The following is a 15912-nucleotide window of genomic DNA, read 5'->3' on the forward strand; positions in this document are numbered from 1 at the left end:
CCTTTGTCAGTTGTACGGTTGGTGAAGATCTTCTCCCAGTCAGTGGGTTGCCTTTTTGTCTTAGTGACAGTGTCCTTTGCTTTACAGAAGCTTCTCAGTTTTAGGAGGTCCCATTTATTCAATGTTGTCCTTAAAGTCTGTGCTGCTGGGGATATACATAAGAAGCAATCTCCTGTGCCCATCTGTTGTAGGGTACTTCCCACTTTCTCTTCTGTCAGGTTCAGTGTGTTCAGCCTGATATTGAGGTCTTTGATCCATTTAAATTACATTGTTTCCTGACTCTGTGCTTCTTGATTTTTTGACTGTGTTGTCAATGTTAGAAATATAATAAAACTATCCCTTGAATAATTTAAATATCATACGATTGTTTATGTCAAGATACAGGTATATCTCAGTATGAGAAAGTGAGCTTAGGATGCACACATGCTGCATACAATTTCAGCACCAAACGAATACAATACCAATAGGGCTCAAATTGTAACCTTGCCAGGTCCTAAATGAAAACAAAAGGACACAGTCCTAATGGAATCAGAACCTAACATTTAATGATCAGTGTAATTCCTAGAAATTCAGCATAGAAACTCCCTCTGTTTTTACTCTAGCAGTTAATAAAAAAGAGATTATTTTAATGGAATCATTTAAAATGAAACCCAGTTCTTTCCTTTTTATTAAAGCAAAAGCTAGTCTACATTATAATGTTAATGTTATTGTTGTTGATCTATAGAGTATTATGAGATATTTTCAAAACTATCTCTAAAAACTCTACTTCTTAATAAGGGAAAGAAGTCAAAGGAGTGCTGACTTTTGGGGCCCATTTTAATAATGCAAGTGCTGTCCTATAAACTCGGTGCTAATTCCCTCTTACACCTTGAAGGTGCCACAAGCAATTTGTAATAGAATCAATTAACATTTGGGAAGCTGAGCATGGCCACCTAGGATATTAAACATTTGCTCCCAGAATGCTAATATAAGCTATGGCATGATATTCCCAAAGTATCACTCAAGTAACAACAGAAACATCAAAGGGGTATCAAGTGAATGTGTGAGTGTCTGTTTAGAGATTTTTTCCCCTCAGTTCTCTCTTTCTTTTGGGTTCTGAGTGCACATTTTGGTTCTGAACTCTCTAAGTTCCTTTGAAGGCAGAAGTTAAGAAGAAAAGAAAAATTCCCAAGGCTGTAACGTTACATGTAGCATATACATTTGCACAACCAAAGTCATTGATAAGGTTTTCAAAAGAAGATGAAAGGCAGGAATCCATTCTTCACCCCACTCCGTCACTAGTTCATTTCTGTGCTACTTTTAGAGATCCTTGAATAGCAAAAACAACAACAACAAGAAATATTCTTGGTTAATTGAACTTCATTTTGAAACACTGCGGAGTTTCTAGTGGAAACATATTTCTGAAATGTGTTGCCTGCTTTTATTTTTATCTTCATGTTTTTTGTGATTCTGAGTTCCTAACCCATGACCTTGTGTGTACTATACCGAAGCTCTACCAGGAATTTAGCCCCTAGCACTGGACCTTCTTTTCAAGTTCATTTAGTGTTATTTATTTTTAGTTCATAATGTAGAATGTTTTAATCATCTGTAGTTTTCTGTTCCTTGTCTGACAAAGTTTCTATTAAGCAGTAAATTTTGTAGCCTCACTGAAACACCATCATAATGCATAAATATTAAAAAGAGAGACCATTTCCCATTCTCAGACAACCAGTTGTCTGTTTGATGTATTTTTTTTTCAACCAATGTGCTTTGTGCAATTAAAAAGGCAAAAACAGGGCTGGAGAGACTGTTCCGTGGTCAAAAGACAAACTGTTTGCACAATATTCTGTTCCCAGTCCCCAAGTCAGGTTGCTCACAGTTGCCTGTAACTCCAGTTGTAGTGTTCTGATGCCCTGCCCTGGAGTCTGAGGGGCACCTTCACTCAAACATACACAAACCCACACCCATACCCTATCCATTTGTTATCACAAATTAAGTAAACCTTAAAAATATATCTCATTTTATTTATTTAACTTTATTTCTTCTATCCCAAATTAATTAAATCAATTCTATGTAATTAACACAGAATGATCAGGCTAGGAGTATTTCACACAGTGTCTTCAATTTTATTTATAAAAATCATGGTATTACTTGGCATACACTAGAAACTGGAGGTGCATCAATTTCATGAATGAAGACATAGATATTAAAATAGTCTCTATTGAAATGATTAAATTTGATTTTCTGTGGCATGGTTGAATGACAAAATGTATTATTTATAGTACTTTATTAAAACTTAATATGGTTATTTCAGTAAGATATAAAACAACTTATTTTCAAATGACTTTCCATAAAATTATTAAAAATTTACACTTTTTGTGTATCCTCTGAGATGCTATTGGTTTATTAATAAATGCTTTTTAAATATATCTTAAACATGTTTCTTTCTCCCAAATTTTATAAAATTATATATAAATTATAAAAGAAATTTCCCCATTTCTCTCAATTCAGTTGTCTTTGTATGAACTATATGAATAATATTACATTAAAGTGAACAAGGTAAAGAACATAAAACATATTAAAAGGGATCTGAAGTAAAATCATCTGTTATAACAATACTAGGTTCATAAACAGCCACTTCCACTTGAACCCCTCAACTTTCCAGAGGAATATGTGCATATTTTGGCCCCACACTGTGTATTTCATATAGCTAATACTTTAGAACCCCATCTACAGAAAAATGTAAATGCTAAGAAAGGTGATATAAATACTCGGGCTTCTCAAATGTATACTTCCTGAGAGCCATATTTAATGATCAAGTAATTTGATGTCTAAAACACTGTGGAATATTTTCCTCTTCCTAACATCATCAGGGCATTTGTTGAAAATATTAGAGAGCCATATTGTCCCAAGAAATGTTTTTACCTGCTTCATTCTTTTAAAATGACACTCAACTGTTCTCTTTAATACATTTCCATTAGAGACTATTACAGTCACAAAAGAGGAGCAGATACCATCTAGCAGAAGACGATCAAAACATAGCCAGTATTGACACAATACTCTGGGCAGTATAAATGACTGTCCTTAAGTAATTAGAATATATACAGCATCCTTAGAGTCTGGAATGACTCAAATCACTATTTCAATTTAATTATCTAATAAACTAGATAACCCTATGTTTTTTTTTCAATCTATTTTGTAACGTGTCATTGATGAATTAACTTCACTTGTCAACACATTACAATTTCCTGCTACCACATGTAGTTTGCTGTTTGCTGTGTCCCACACACACACACACACACACACACACACACAATAGCAGTTGATGGCTCAAGGAAAAATTAGTTACAACACATTGTTTTAGTCCACAAAAAAGCAAAACAACTATCATTCTACCTGACTTATATGTCTAGCATTTTCTTTATCTCTCGTCTGATAAATTCACTGCCAAAGACCTGTACTTGGTAATTTTTCATTAATTAGAGTACTTCCTTGAAGTAGAATGTAACGTTCTATTGCTAAGCTCATTTTTGATGAAGTCAGTTTGATCATATGTGCCAAGATTTATTAATTGAACATTTTCAATTATTTTTGCATAGTTGATAATATCTTATTACTTTTTGATATTTTGATTTGAGTGTCTTCGTTGAATATTATCAGGGATTTTTATTTTCTCTTCCTGTGAGCATTTTGTAACTTACTTCCTAATAAGTTAAATGAAATCCTAAGTAGTTACTAGATGAAATAATGTATTTTACAATAAAATATCATACCACAGAACAGCAAGAGAGTAAGTTTCTGTTGTTTTATATTGGATTTCTAATGTTTGTGAACCTTCTACTAGTAAGATAATTTGCTTTCAACTATCTTCATCAAAAGTCCATCAGTCATTAAATATGTAGCATATCTGTCCCTTTGTGTAACAACCAAAAATATTTTTGGTATTACTGAATGTTTTACCTTATAGAAAATACAAAATAATCAATGGTTAAGAATTTTCTCCATTGAATTAAGAAAATTATCACACATATGATTTTGAAATTATAAGATTTCCCCAAGCTCCACCTAATGTTTGTGAGTCTGCATCTGTTTCCATTAGTTGCTGGATGAAGCCTCTCTGATGATAACTGGGCTAGGCACAAATCTCAGCATATAACCTAGGCAGGACAGATTGTAAGTAGGAGGTTATGTGGCTCTGTTGATTTTCCACTTCTTCCATTTGAAATCTTGCCTGCTCACAGAAGATGGCCAGTTCCAGCTACTTATCTGCTATTACTAGGATTCTTAGCTGGTGTCATCCTTGTGGATCTTTGGGAGATTCTAGGTTTTAACCTGACCAAGAAATTGTACCCCTTTGCAGCTGTCATTTTCAGTACTCTCCCCCTCACCACCCCAACCTGATTGCTCATGTTCCCAACACCCACTCACTCTCAGTCCACTCACAACATCTCTTCTATTTTACCTTCCCAGGGAGAGTCAATGTTCCTCCACGAACCCTCCTTGTTACCTAATCTATCTACATCTGTAGACTGTAACATAGTTATCCTTCACTTAACAGCTAAGATCCACTTATGAGTGAGTACACACCATGTTTATTGTTCTGGATCTGGATTACCTTACTCGGGATGATTTTTTTTTCTAGTTCCATCCATTTGCCTTCAATTTTCCTAGTTTCCTTGTTTTTAACAGCTGAGAAATACTCCGTTGTGTAAATGTACTATATTTTCCTTATTCATTCCTCTGTCCCCAAAACTTTTACTATCTTTTGAGAATCTATTCCTCACAATGGGGAAATTGTCCAATCTTAATACATGGGGATGTCCCTAATCTTACTGCTACTTGATATGCCATATTTCTGTTGATACTTCTTGTTCGTTTATTCTTTGGCAGAGCGGGGGCTGCTACCCAGCTCCCAAATAAATGCACAAGAAAGCTTATTCTTTCTTACAAATGCCTGGCCTTAGCTTGATTAAGTTCTAACTAGGCAGCTTTTCTTAACTTATTCAATCTACCTTTTGCCTTTGGGCTCTTGCTTTTTCCTCCCTGTATACCCTTTCTTTCCCTCTTATTCCTTGTCTGACTGTGTGACTGGGTAGCTGGCCCCTTCAGTTCTCCTTGCCTCCACATTCTCTTGTTCCCAGATCTCTCCTCCTGGATTTATTTTCATATGTATTCTCTCTGCCTACCAGTCCTGCCTATTCCTTTTTTTGCCTTCCCATTGGCCATTCAAGTCTTTATTAGATCAATCAGGTATTTTAGATGGTATTTGTTTAACATTATAGAGTTAAACAAATGCAACATGAAATAATGCAACGCATCTTTCCATCATTAAAACAAATGTTTCACAGCATGAACAAATTTAATACATCTTAAAATAATAGTCTACATTCCCCAGCTTTGTATGAATAAAATTTAAGATTTTTAACTTTAACATAGAAAAATAAAAACAGATTACAAGTAAGAATTACATTTAGAATATTCAGTCCATTTGTATTTTTCAAATTCAGAGAAAATATTCCATTATCTGTCTTATCTTCATGATTTCAAAATTTTATATGTATCTTACTTCCTATCAAAGCTAAAAATATTAACTATTTAGTTTTTAACATTATCAAATTTCACACAGAAGGATGTTATATTACCTAACAATGGAGACATCTTGCTGCCTGATCATAAAGATATAACTACTATATTTACAAATATGATTATTATAAATGACTAGCTACTAACTTGTGTTTTCTTGATTATCCTAAATTGCTTATGATAATAGCTACCGAAAACTGATTCTTTATCTTACATTTTTAAATAAACTGCATAGATTCAATAATTTAAACAAAAAGACAAGATCTCCTGGGTAAATTGGGAGCATTGGGACCATGGATGAGGATTAGAAGGGAAGGGAGAGGAAGAAAGGGGACCAGAGAAAAATGTATAAAATCAATAAAAAAGAAGTAGAAACATACATTGTAATGAAAATAATTTTAACTTTGCAACAATATACTATATTCCCCTAGGTAATAACATCCATAGTCCACCTAATAACCAAGAACTACCCACACCATTTATTGGGAATGTGCGAGTCATTTTCTCTAGAATGCTTCCTGTTGTCTGTGGGTGAAGTATATTTAGGGGTCCCTGAGAAAACTGAGATAATTGCCAAATCATTAGAAGACCAGTGATAATCTTGTTGATATATATCACCTGTCAAGGTTCAGGAAATTTTCCTCAATCTAACCTGATCCATATTAACCTTGAATGAATCTATAATCTTTTGTTTTCTGTAGAAATAAAAGGAAAACCTCTTCCCCAGAGCATTTTTGGCTTCTCTTTTTTAAAGTTAAGATAGCCGTAAAATATGCAAGTTGGTTCAATTTTGCAGTCCTGTTCACAGTCTCATGTCTCTTACCAGCTGTCTTTTGCTCATCGACATTCAAATAATTCAAAATCAACAAACTAACAGACTTCTTGTGTATTTCCCATCTATAAGTGGCTTGTTATTTTGTTACTATTTTACTTTTCTCTTTAAAGGTTTTATTATTTTTAAGCTATTTCTTCCTTTGTATGACTCTCCATACCCCCCCCCCCTTTATGTTTTCTTAAGCCTATGCACATTGTAAAACATTCTGGAAGCTGTTTAGAGGTTTCTCCGTATGAACCTCTTTTATTGCATAGCTCTAGTTATTTTTGATAGTGTAAGCAAACTTTAAAGTGCTATGCTATAACTGGGGCCTCTGTATGGCCCTATGGTTTGAGTCTGCCACACACTCTTGTGAAAACCAAGCTTAAAGCCTGGTTAGAGGTACATGACCAGGAACTGCATCCAACTCTTCAGAGCTCTAGAATGCTGATACTTGCACTGCAGCAGACATTTTTTACATATCTTCTTTTGTTTCAGTTTAGCAGGAAAAGGGCAATTTCTGTTTACAGAACTTCTTAGCAGAGTCCTGTCCTCCGTTTGTTATTGTTGTTCTTGTTTCTATTTCTTTTTTTTCTTTCCTCTCTTTTTTTTTTCAGCTTTCTCAGGCCCTACAGAAAATTGAGCCCCATAAAGGCACCAAAATGTAGTTTGTTGTTGTTGTTGTCTTTACTCTTTCACTTTGTTCTTTGTTCTTTTGGGGGGCTGCCACCCAGATCCCAAATAAATCACATACTGAGTCTCATTCTTCTTTATGAATGTCGATCTCAGCTTGGCTTATTTTAACCAGCGCTTCCTAACTTAATTATCCCATTTCTCTTTTGCCTCTGGGCTTTTACTTTTCTCTATTTCTGTATATCTTTTCTTTCCTTTTTATGCCATGTCTGAGTGTGCAGCTGGGTGGCTGGATTCTTCTATTCTCTCCTCCTTTTCCTCTTGTTCCCATATCTCTCTTCCCAGGTTTCTCCTCCTATTCGTTCTCCTCTGCTTGCCAGCCCTGCCTATTCTTTCTTCTGCTTTGCTATTCATTATTCGGGTCTTTACTAAACAAATCAGGCATTTTAGACAGTCCAGTAATACAGCTTATAGAGCTAACAAATGCAACATGAGAGAATGCAACACATCATTGCATTATTAAAAATAAATGTTTCACAGCTAAACAAATGTAACACATCTTAAAATAATATTCTTCTGCTAGTGGCCCCATAAAATGCCCAAGCCACACAACTGTCATCCACATTCAGATGGCCTAGTTTGGTCTTATGGAGGTTTCCCAGTTGTTTGTTCAGAGTCAGTAAGCTCCCACTTACTCAGGTCAGCTCTTTCTGTGGATTTCCCCATCATGGTCTTGACCCCTTTGCTCATAATATTGCTCCTCAATATCTATGACTGGACTCCAGGAGTTTGGTCCAGTGCTTAGCTGTGTGTATCTACATCTGCCTCCATCAGTTGCTGAGTGAAGGTTCTATAATGACAATTAAGGTAGTCATCAACCTGATTATAGGGGAACGACAGTTAAGGTACCCTCTCTACTATTGCTTAGAATCTTACCTAGGGTCATCCTAGTGGATTCCTGGAAATTTTCCTAGTATCTGGTTTCTTGCTAACCTTATAATGGCCCCCTCTATCAAAGTATCTTTTTCTTTGCTCTTTCTTTCTGACCCCACCCAAGTTGACCTTCCTGATCTCTCATGTTCTCCTCCTGTTCCCCCTTCCCCCTTCCAGCTCCCCTACCACTCTTCTCCACCCTCATGCTACCAATTTTCTCAGGAGATCTTGTCTACTTCCCTTTCCCAGGGGATCCTTCTATCTCTCTCTTAGGGTTCTCCTTGTTTCCTGTCTTCTCTGAGGTTATGGACTATAAACTGGTTGTCCTTTGCTGTATGTCTAATATCTACTTTTGAGTGAGTACAAACCATGTTTTTCTTTCTGGATCTGTGTTACCTCACTCAGAATTTTTTTTTTCTAGTTCCACTCATTTGACTGAAAATTGCATGATGTTATTGTTTCTTACCACTGTGTAGTACTCCATTGTGTAAATGTACCACATTTTCTTTATCCATTGTTCAGGTGAGGGGCATCTAGGTTGTATTGTGGAGGGAAATCCCACATCAATGTTGTTTCGAGGTTCTGGCTCTTATGAATATTTCTATCCATACTGCATGAACTGGCTCTTTGGAACCCATTCTTTACGGAGGGATAGATACCTTGCTCAGTCTAGACACAAACAGTGTGACAGATTTTGGTGACTCCCAATGGGAGACCTCACCATCTCCAAGGAGTGGATAGGGGTGGGGCTGGGAGAAGGTGGGAGAGTGTTCGAGGTCAGGAGAGAGAGGTAATTGGGATTGATATGTAAAATAAGATAGTTTTAAAAAAGAAAGAAAAATAATATTCTACAACACATATTCACAGGAGAACTGCCCTTTCCCAAACAGAGGCAGAAAAACAGTATATTGGAGGTAGGGGAAACAGAGAAGTGTGGGAGCAGCCACTGAAAGGGAGAATGGAGAAGAAATTGCTACCAGGCTGTAAAATAAATTTAAAAAAAATTATAAAGGATTATTCCTTCATATGAATGTACAAGTCTGTGTGGACATGAAGAAGCAAGAAGGGGCCCTGGTTTATTATTGTTTTGTGTCACTCTTTGTCTATTCCTTTGAGCTAGAGTCTCTCCCTGCACCAATGGATGCTCCAGTTTCATTGGCTCATGATACGAAGGCTCAGTAATCTTGTAGTCCTCAACCCAATTCTCAGAGTAGGGATTGTTCATCAGGTAGGACACCTGGCTTATGCTGTGGGTGCTATCTTCATCTCTTGTTCTCTAACATTCTTATCCACAGAGCCATCATACTGGCCATATTTTAAAATTTCAGAGAACCTACAATAATATATTAATTTTAAAATATTCTTTAATATTTGAATATACAGAGCTGGTGATTTATCTCAGTGTTTAAGATCACTTGTTTCTCTTACAAAAGTTGAGATTTGGTTTCAGGCACTCACAAGGTGACTCACAGCCTTACTCTAGTTTCAGAAGATTAAACACCGCCATGAACACTGTCTGCACAGGGTGCATACACATATGTATATGCAGGTAATACACTCATATACATAAAATAGAACTATTTTAAAGTAAATATTTGTATACACCAAGAATGGTGGTGCAATCCACAATCTCAGCCCTTTTGTGACTGAGGCAGGAATATCATGAGTTCTGAACCAACATTTTAGCAGTTGTGAGCAATCTATAGCAGTTGTAATTCAAGTTTCAAATGAGTGAGTTTATTAACTATATAGCAGAAAAAGTTTTAAAAAGGAAATAGAAAGTAACAGACAAAAGCAGAACATAACAAAAATATAATCAAATCTGTTTCCAAAATCCAACACATGCAGGTGGAATAGTCTAAACTACTTGCTAATCTTCCAGCACAACATGGACTACATAGTGAGACCCTGTTTTTTTATTATTAAATTTATTTTATTTTATTAATGTTTCTCATTTATTTTACATACCAACCACAGTTTTGCCTTCCTCCTCCTTTTCCTGATCTTTTCCTCCTTCTCTGCCTCCCAACTATCCTCCTCCTCATTTACCCCTCTTCCATCTCTATTCAGAAAAATGCAGGCGTCCCATGGGCTTGAACAAAGCCTGGGACATCAAGTTGAGCAGGACATAGCTCCTTCCCTACATCAAGGCTGGATAAGGTAGTCCAACCTGGGGAACAGGTTCCCAAAGGTCTGCTAATCACAAGGGACAGGTCCTGATCTCACTGCTAGGAGAATTATTACAGACCAAGGGATACAACAGATTGGTGCTTACCCTAATTGTCATCAGAGAGCCTTAATTCAGTAAATTATAGAAGCAGATGCAGAGATCCACAGTCAAGCTCTGGGCTCATCTCCAGGAGTCCTGCCGAAGAAAATAAAAGGAGGAGGGCTTGTAAGATCCAGGATGGTCAAGGTTATGATATGGAAACCTAAAGAGACAACCAACCTGAGCTCATGGGTGCACTTGAATTCTGAACCAACAGTTAGGAGTCAGCATGGGACCAACCTAACCCTCTGCACGTGTGTAACAGTTGAGATTACATTTTAAAGCAAAACAAAATCTCCAAAAACAACAGAAACAGGATGACACCAACTGCAATGTAAAAGAACTCTTAAAATGCCTCAAGCAGTGGAAGGGAAAGCCTCTGAGAAACTGAAGAGTGGTCAGCCCCTGCTAAGGCAGGTTCTTCAGGTGCTCTGATTCTTACTATAAATGTGTTGCTTTTGCAATAATAAATAAGCATGGCTCAGAACATTGCCTTATAATCAAACTGCCCATTACAGATTTAACTGTTTTATTCCTTTACTAAACATTCTGCAGCATGATTATCACCATATGAGGAAGAATTAGGAAGAAATTCCCCCAAGAAAATTATTGCACCCTATTTGGAGTCAGAAAAACTTCCTATTGTCCCCCACATGATTTTCTGCATTATTTTTTGAAATTTCTCTCTTTTCTGAAATGATAATTATATCAGTTTCTCCTTCCCTTTGCTCCTTCCAACTCCAATGTACCACCCCTGGTCCTTTTTAGTGATATTTTGTACTTAGAGTAACTCAGGATGACCATTCATAGGTATAAGATTTATTCACTATTTTGGTGAACTAAAATAAAAGTAAGCCAGTTAAGCATTAAAGTAATGTACGTAGGCTTGCCTTAGTAAAAATAATCAAACAAAATCCCCAAATCTTCATGAGGTGTCTACTTCTTAATGAAACAGTTATTATTATTGCTGTTGCTGTCAGGTCAGCTGTAATTCCTATATAGCAGGTTTAGAATCACACAGCAATTTTGTTCATTTCTTGAAACAGGACTTTGCTATGTAGAACATGCTGGTTTGGATTTGAAGTGATTGTCTTGTACCAGCCTTCTGCATGCTGGGATTATTGGCATGTACTACTGTTGCTGGGTCCTAATGTCTTCCTCAGGGAAGGGGGTGAAAAGGCACGGTGTCAATGTCTTAGACACTGGGTGTCAGGTAGACAGCATGCAGCGGATGTGTTTATTTAACAATGGGGAAAAACTTATACACTCTCCCAGCAGCCAGGCATTCTGATGCATTGACAGTTGACATTGTGTGGTCACCCCTCATTGGCTAGGCACAATCAGGAATTCTGACAACACCAAGCAGACTCCAGGTTTGCTCCTTTCGGCCTGGTAGGCCTTAAGATCATTCCTAATATGATTCTTGGTTTAGAAACACTACCTTATGAGGCTGTGTTATGAAGGGTTAGTGTTCAAGTACTCACTGCACAAAGGTTCAGAACTCTTATAAATGTTGAATGGGTATGGAGACCCAGACTCCTTAGAATGGGCTGACTAAAAAGACTGGCAATATTGGTAAGCTCTTTGATTGGGAGACTCTGCCTCAATGAAAAAGGTGGAAAAGTGATTGGGGATGATTTCTGAAACCAATCTCAGGTCTTCACATGAACACCCAGCCACCTGTGTACCTGTACATATGTAAGCAGGCACACACATCGTGCATACCACATCACACCATGATTATATACATTAAATTAGAAAAGGAAAAAAATAACACATTTACAATATTTATTTGAAAGGCTTTTGTGGCAAGGTATTGAACACTGAGAAGATTGTGCGCACCTTATTCTCAAGAAGTTTCTGCAATTTTATTTGAACTTAATTTGTTACATTCTGTATCTAGGATAGACATCTGAGTAGCAACTCTTTCAGGCTCATGGACGTGCAGGTTCAAACAGTTCAGGACTGATACAGACGAGAGGAAGCAGAGCCCATCAGGCTTGCTTCACTGCTCTCCCATTTCAGTGTGGTTTCTCCCATTGATGTAGAAGTCAGTTGTCTAATTTCCTGACAGAATGGTCTACATTAAGAAAGGCTGGACATCTTCCCTTTGTATTATTGTCAGAATTGATCAGTTAAATCTGCCTGAGGATCAGTATGTGGGGGACTCACATTGAAAGAGATTTCATTTTTGTCTAACAAGTCCCAAAGGTGCTGTTATCTCCACTTTACTTGCCCCTCTCACATCTTGTGTGTCCTTTGTAGCATGCCTCACAAATCTCGTTGTCTGTACTGATTAATAGGTTGTCTTCCAGCTGGAAAAAAAAAATATGTTCTTTTTTTTTTTTTTTCCTACAGCCAGTTTCAGAATTTTCACTTTTCTCAAACTCTGCATGTTTCTTCTTCACATTTAATGTGGAAACAAAATGTATTTTCATATCTTCCTATACACCATTTTCCATTTGATGGAAAGACACCATTGAGTATATAAAATAACGCAAGAGAGATATGTAAAATACTTCTTCCATTTTTTTGCTGTGTATCTTCAAACTGAAACAACTTTTCTACATAAATTTCTCTTTTTCTTCCCAAGTTCATTTGCGTCATAAACTAAAAACGTCTTTCCTTTTCTTTTTTTCTTTTCCAGATTCATTTGGCAGTGTAGAACTTTCTCATTGAGGAAATTCTGCTAGAGATCACTTGGAAATTTCTGCATTGTGGTTTCAGAGAACCGGATTCTTCGGGCTGAGCTAAAGGAAACAATCGCTGGAGGTTCTGATAGAAAAGAAAGGGTAGGTCTCACCACCTTCATCTTTTCTTGTAAACTGTGTGATGCTGTTGTATGATATCAGGAATGTATGCTTCTTCTCATGAACCTTGTAGAGGTTCATAAATTAGAAAGATGGTATTTTATTTGACATTTCATGTTTATTTTATTCTGCATGGAGTTTTCTTCCTCATATCTATTTCATTAGATCTGCAATTACTTCAAATAATGAAATTTTTAAATATTATAGTAGTTGAAGTTAGATTTGGCTACCAGAGAACGTACGTGAAGAAAGAGACTACAGTTTCATTCATTGAAAAGTTAAAGTATTTAGTCCAAAGTGCTTATGGTATTTTCTAATGTCATGGATCAAGGTTTAGCCATAACAATTCCCTGATCTCATGATTTCAAGGAGTTATATTCTTATTCCCAGTAGTGAAATGGCCAACTTTACTGCAAGCTTTGAAAGATGTATTCCTTATTCATGCATTTATGGATACAGTTATAAAATCCTGTCTTGTGGAAGAATGTTTATTATTATTAATAATAATAAGTTTTAATATATTCTACTTTACAAAAAAGAAATGTAAAAGAACAGAATTTTGCCTCGTACATTTTGACCTACACAGGTGGGTGAGAGCTATCTGTACCTAGTGAATGTGCTTAATTCTTTCCACAGTGGCAATGCCACAACAGTAAATAATTATTCATGAAAATGTACACAAGAGGTGGAATTTTGTGGAAACTGTGTGAAACAGACTAAAGAAGAAAACTATTTTCAAATTATATACCTTTATTTATATATGTCTTTATTGTAGAATAAATATACGTGTGTGTGTATGTGTGTGTGTGTGTTGAGGCAATAAAGATGGCTCTCATTATATGTATGACTTTTCATAGCATGACTGTCAGAGGTCTGTTTCAGAATACCCATTGAAATGTCAGACATGGAAGAACATACATGTGATATTAGTGTTTGGGGTAATGTAGACAGATCATTGGCCAGCTGACTTAGCCAATCTATGAGCTACAGTTTCCATGAAAAAAAATCATGGTTCTAAAATTAAAACAAAGATGGGCCAATAAGATACCTCAGTGGGGAAAACACAATGTCCCAAACTTACCTGAATTTGATCCACAGGACCCAAACAGTGGAAAGAAAAACTGAAAATTTATTGTCTGACTACATGCTCCATCCCCAATAAAGAAATGTAATTAGAAAAAAACTGTTAAAGGTGGAGAGTGATTGAGAAAGACAGCCACTGTTGACCTCTGACTTCTACCTGTACTTGTACCCGCACACTCACGTGCATATAACTACATGGCAACATATACATATAATGCACGCACCTCCCTACTACGTATTACAAAATACCCCCAATACTGGTGATTTAGTCATTTGGAAGTAATTTATTCTTTTCTCATGGTAGCTACTGTGATGATGCAACTATTTATCTACATCAGGAGTGAGTGTGAGACATATACTTCAAAACCACATAAGAAAAAGCTTCTCATTACCATTATTCATTTTCCTTCTTAATGTCCTTTTCATGTTCTTACACCTTTGTGACTCATCTTCTAAAAAACCAAATCTACTTCCACAAAATGGAAATTTGATTTCACAGAAGGGTTTTTTTTTTTTTTTTTTTTTTGAGCTGTTAGCTGTAGCTGAGGGTTCCATATTTCTGTGCCAAAAAGACTTAATATGTTATGCCCACATATATTAACTGTTTCATTTAGCGAGCACTGTTGAATTTACAATGCCTTCTATGTAAGCTGATTCATTGGTAAAAATTGGCATTGGTCTTTTGAGTATTTTACAAATATCTCAACACTGGATGAAGCTTTCTCAGAAAGCTCCTTGTTGATAGCCTTGTTGAAGGAGAACGACACTGGCATTAGGAGCAGCTGCCAGTCAATTAATTCATTTATTTGGCTAAGGGTTTTTTTTTTTTTTTGGTATAGTTTCTCCAGTGGTAAATTCAGTGACAGACCTCCTAAACAGTGTGTAATTAATATAAACAATTTATATTCATTTCCTTTCAATGCAAACAAATTACCAAATTTCAATTTATTGTTGTTTAATTTTAAAGGGAAATAAAGCAAGCATCAAATGCATTTGTTGGCATGAATTTGTCTTGTCTCGCAGAAACAAAATTCTTCCAGGGGAATTTCCCTTTCAGGGGTGTGAGGAGTTTCTGAGGAATGAACTTCGCCTGTGTCTTAAAGATAGCATTCACCTTCTCTCCTGGTGCCTGTGCCAGGCATGACAGTGGTGGATAGCCTAAAAGCTGCTGAAAGAACCATTTTCTGAGCAAACCCTGCCTTTTAATCAAGGAATAAGTAGGTTCCCTTTGAAATGACCTGTGTTTGTTTGGAGGAGGGACAGAAATATCTTCTCTCTTCATAGCAATAGGACTCTTTCAAGGAGGTATTTTCTTTCCCGACAATGAAACTCATACTGGAGACAAATCAGCAATTTCACAGCTGGTTTGTAAAATTCTAAAATGATGGACACAAATCAAAGCAGGGGATATTCATTAGGAATGAAAAGAGTATTTGAATTGAATCCCAGTTCCTAATAGGATGCCTTTCTACAGTTGTAGAATGTTAGAGGCATGCCACGGCTCTTACACATAGGAATTCACATTTCGGTAGTAACTATAGAACTTATTAGAGTATGGTTGTTTAAAAGCATGAAATGGAGGGTTGGACTTAATTGTATCTTCAAATCTATCTCCTCCTTGTTTCCAACTCTCTTCTGTTAAAATAATGTTCCTTGCATTTGTTTTGTCATTTACGTGCATTTGCACAATGTATTCTGATTTCTCTCACCCACAACAATCATGTGTCCTTTTCACCTTGTCAAGCCTCTCTTCTTCCACATTCGTGTCATTTTATTTTGCTTTGTGACACTGAGTATAATTGTGACTC

The 15912-nt window shown here is 36.4% G+C and overlaps 1 protein-coding gene across 2 annotated transcripts in view; it reads left to right on the forward strand.

The window, feature by feature from the left end:
- The window catches only part of LOC126506109 (contactin-4), a 997903-nt gene that overhangs the window by 139688 nt on the left and 842303 nt on the right, over nt 1-15912 (forward strand). For both annotated transcript variants that reach the window (XM_050149411.1, XM_050149413.1), the window contains exon 2: nt 12859-13003. The gene's annotated coding sequence lies outside the window, so the exon portion shown is untranslated. The remainder of the gene's footprint in view (nt 1-12858; nt 13004-15912) is intronic.

The sequence above is a fragment of the Alexandromys fortis genome, unplaced genomic scaffold, assembly GCF_014885135.2.
Source record: "Alexandromys fortis isolate MF-2015 unplaced genomic scaffold, M_Fortis_MF-2015_v1.1 scaffold_48, whole genome shotgun sequence".
Lineage (NCBI taxonomy): Eukaryota > Metazoa > Chordata > Mammalia > Rodentia > Cricetidae > Alexandromys > Alexandromys fortis.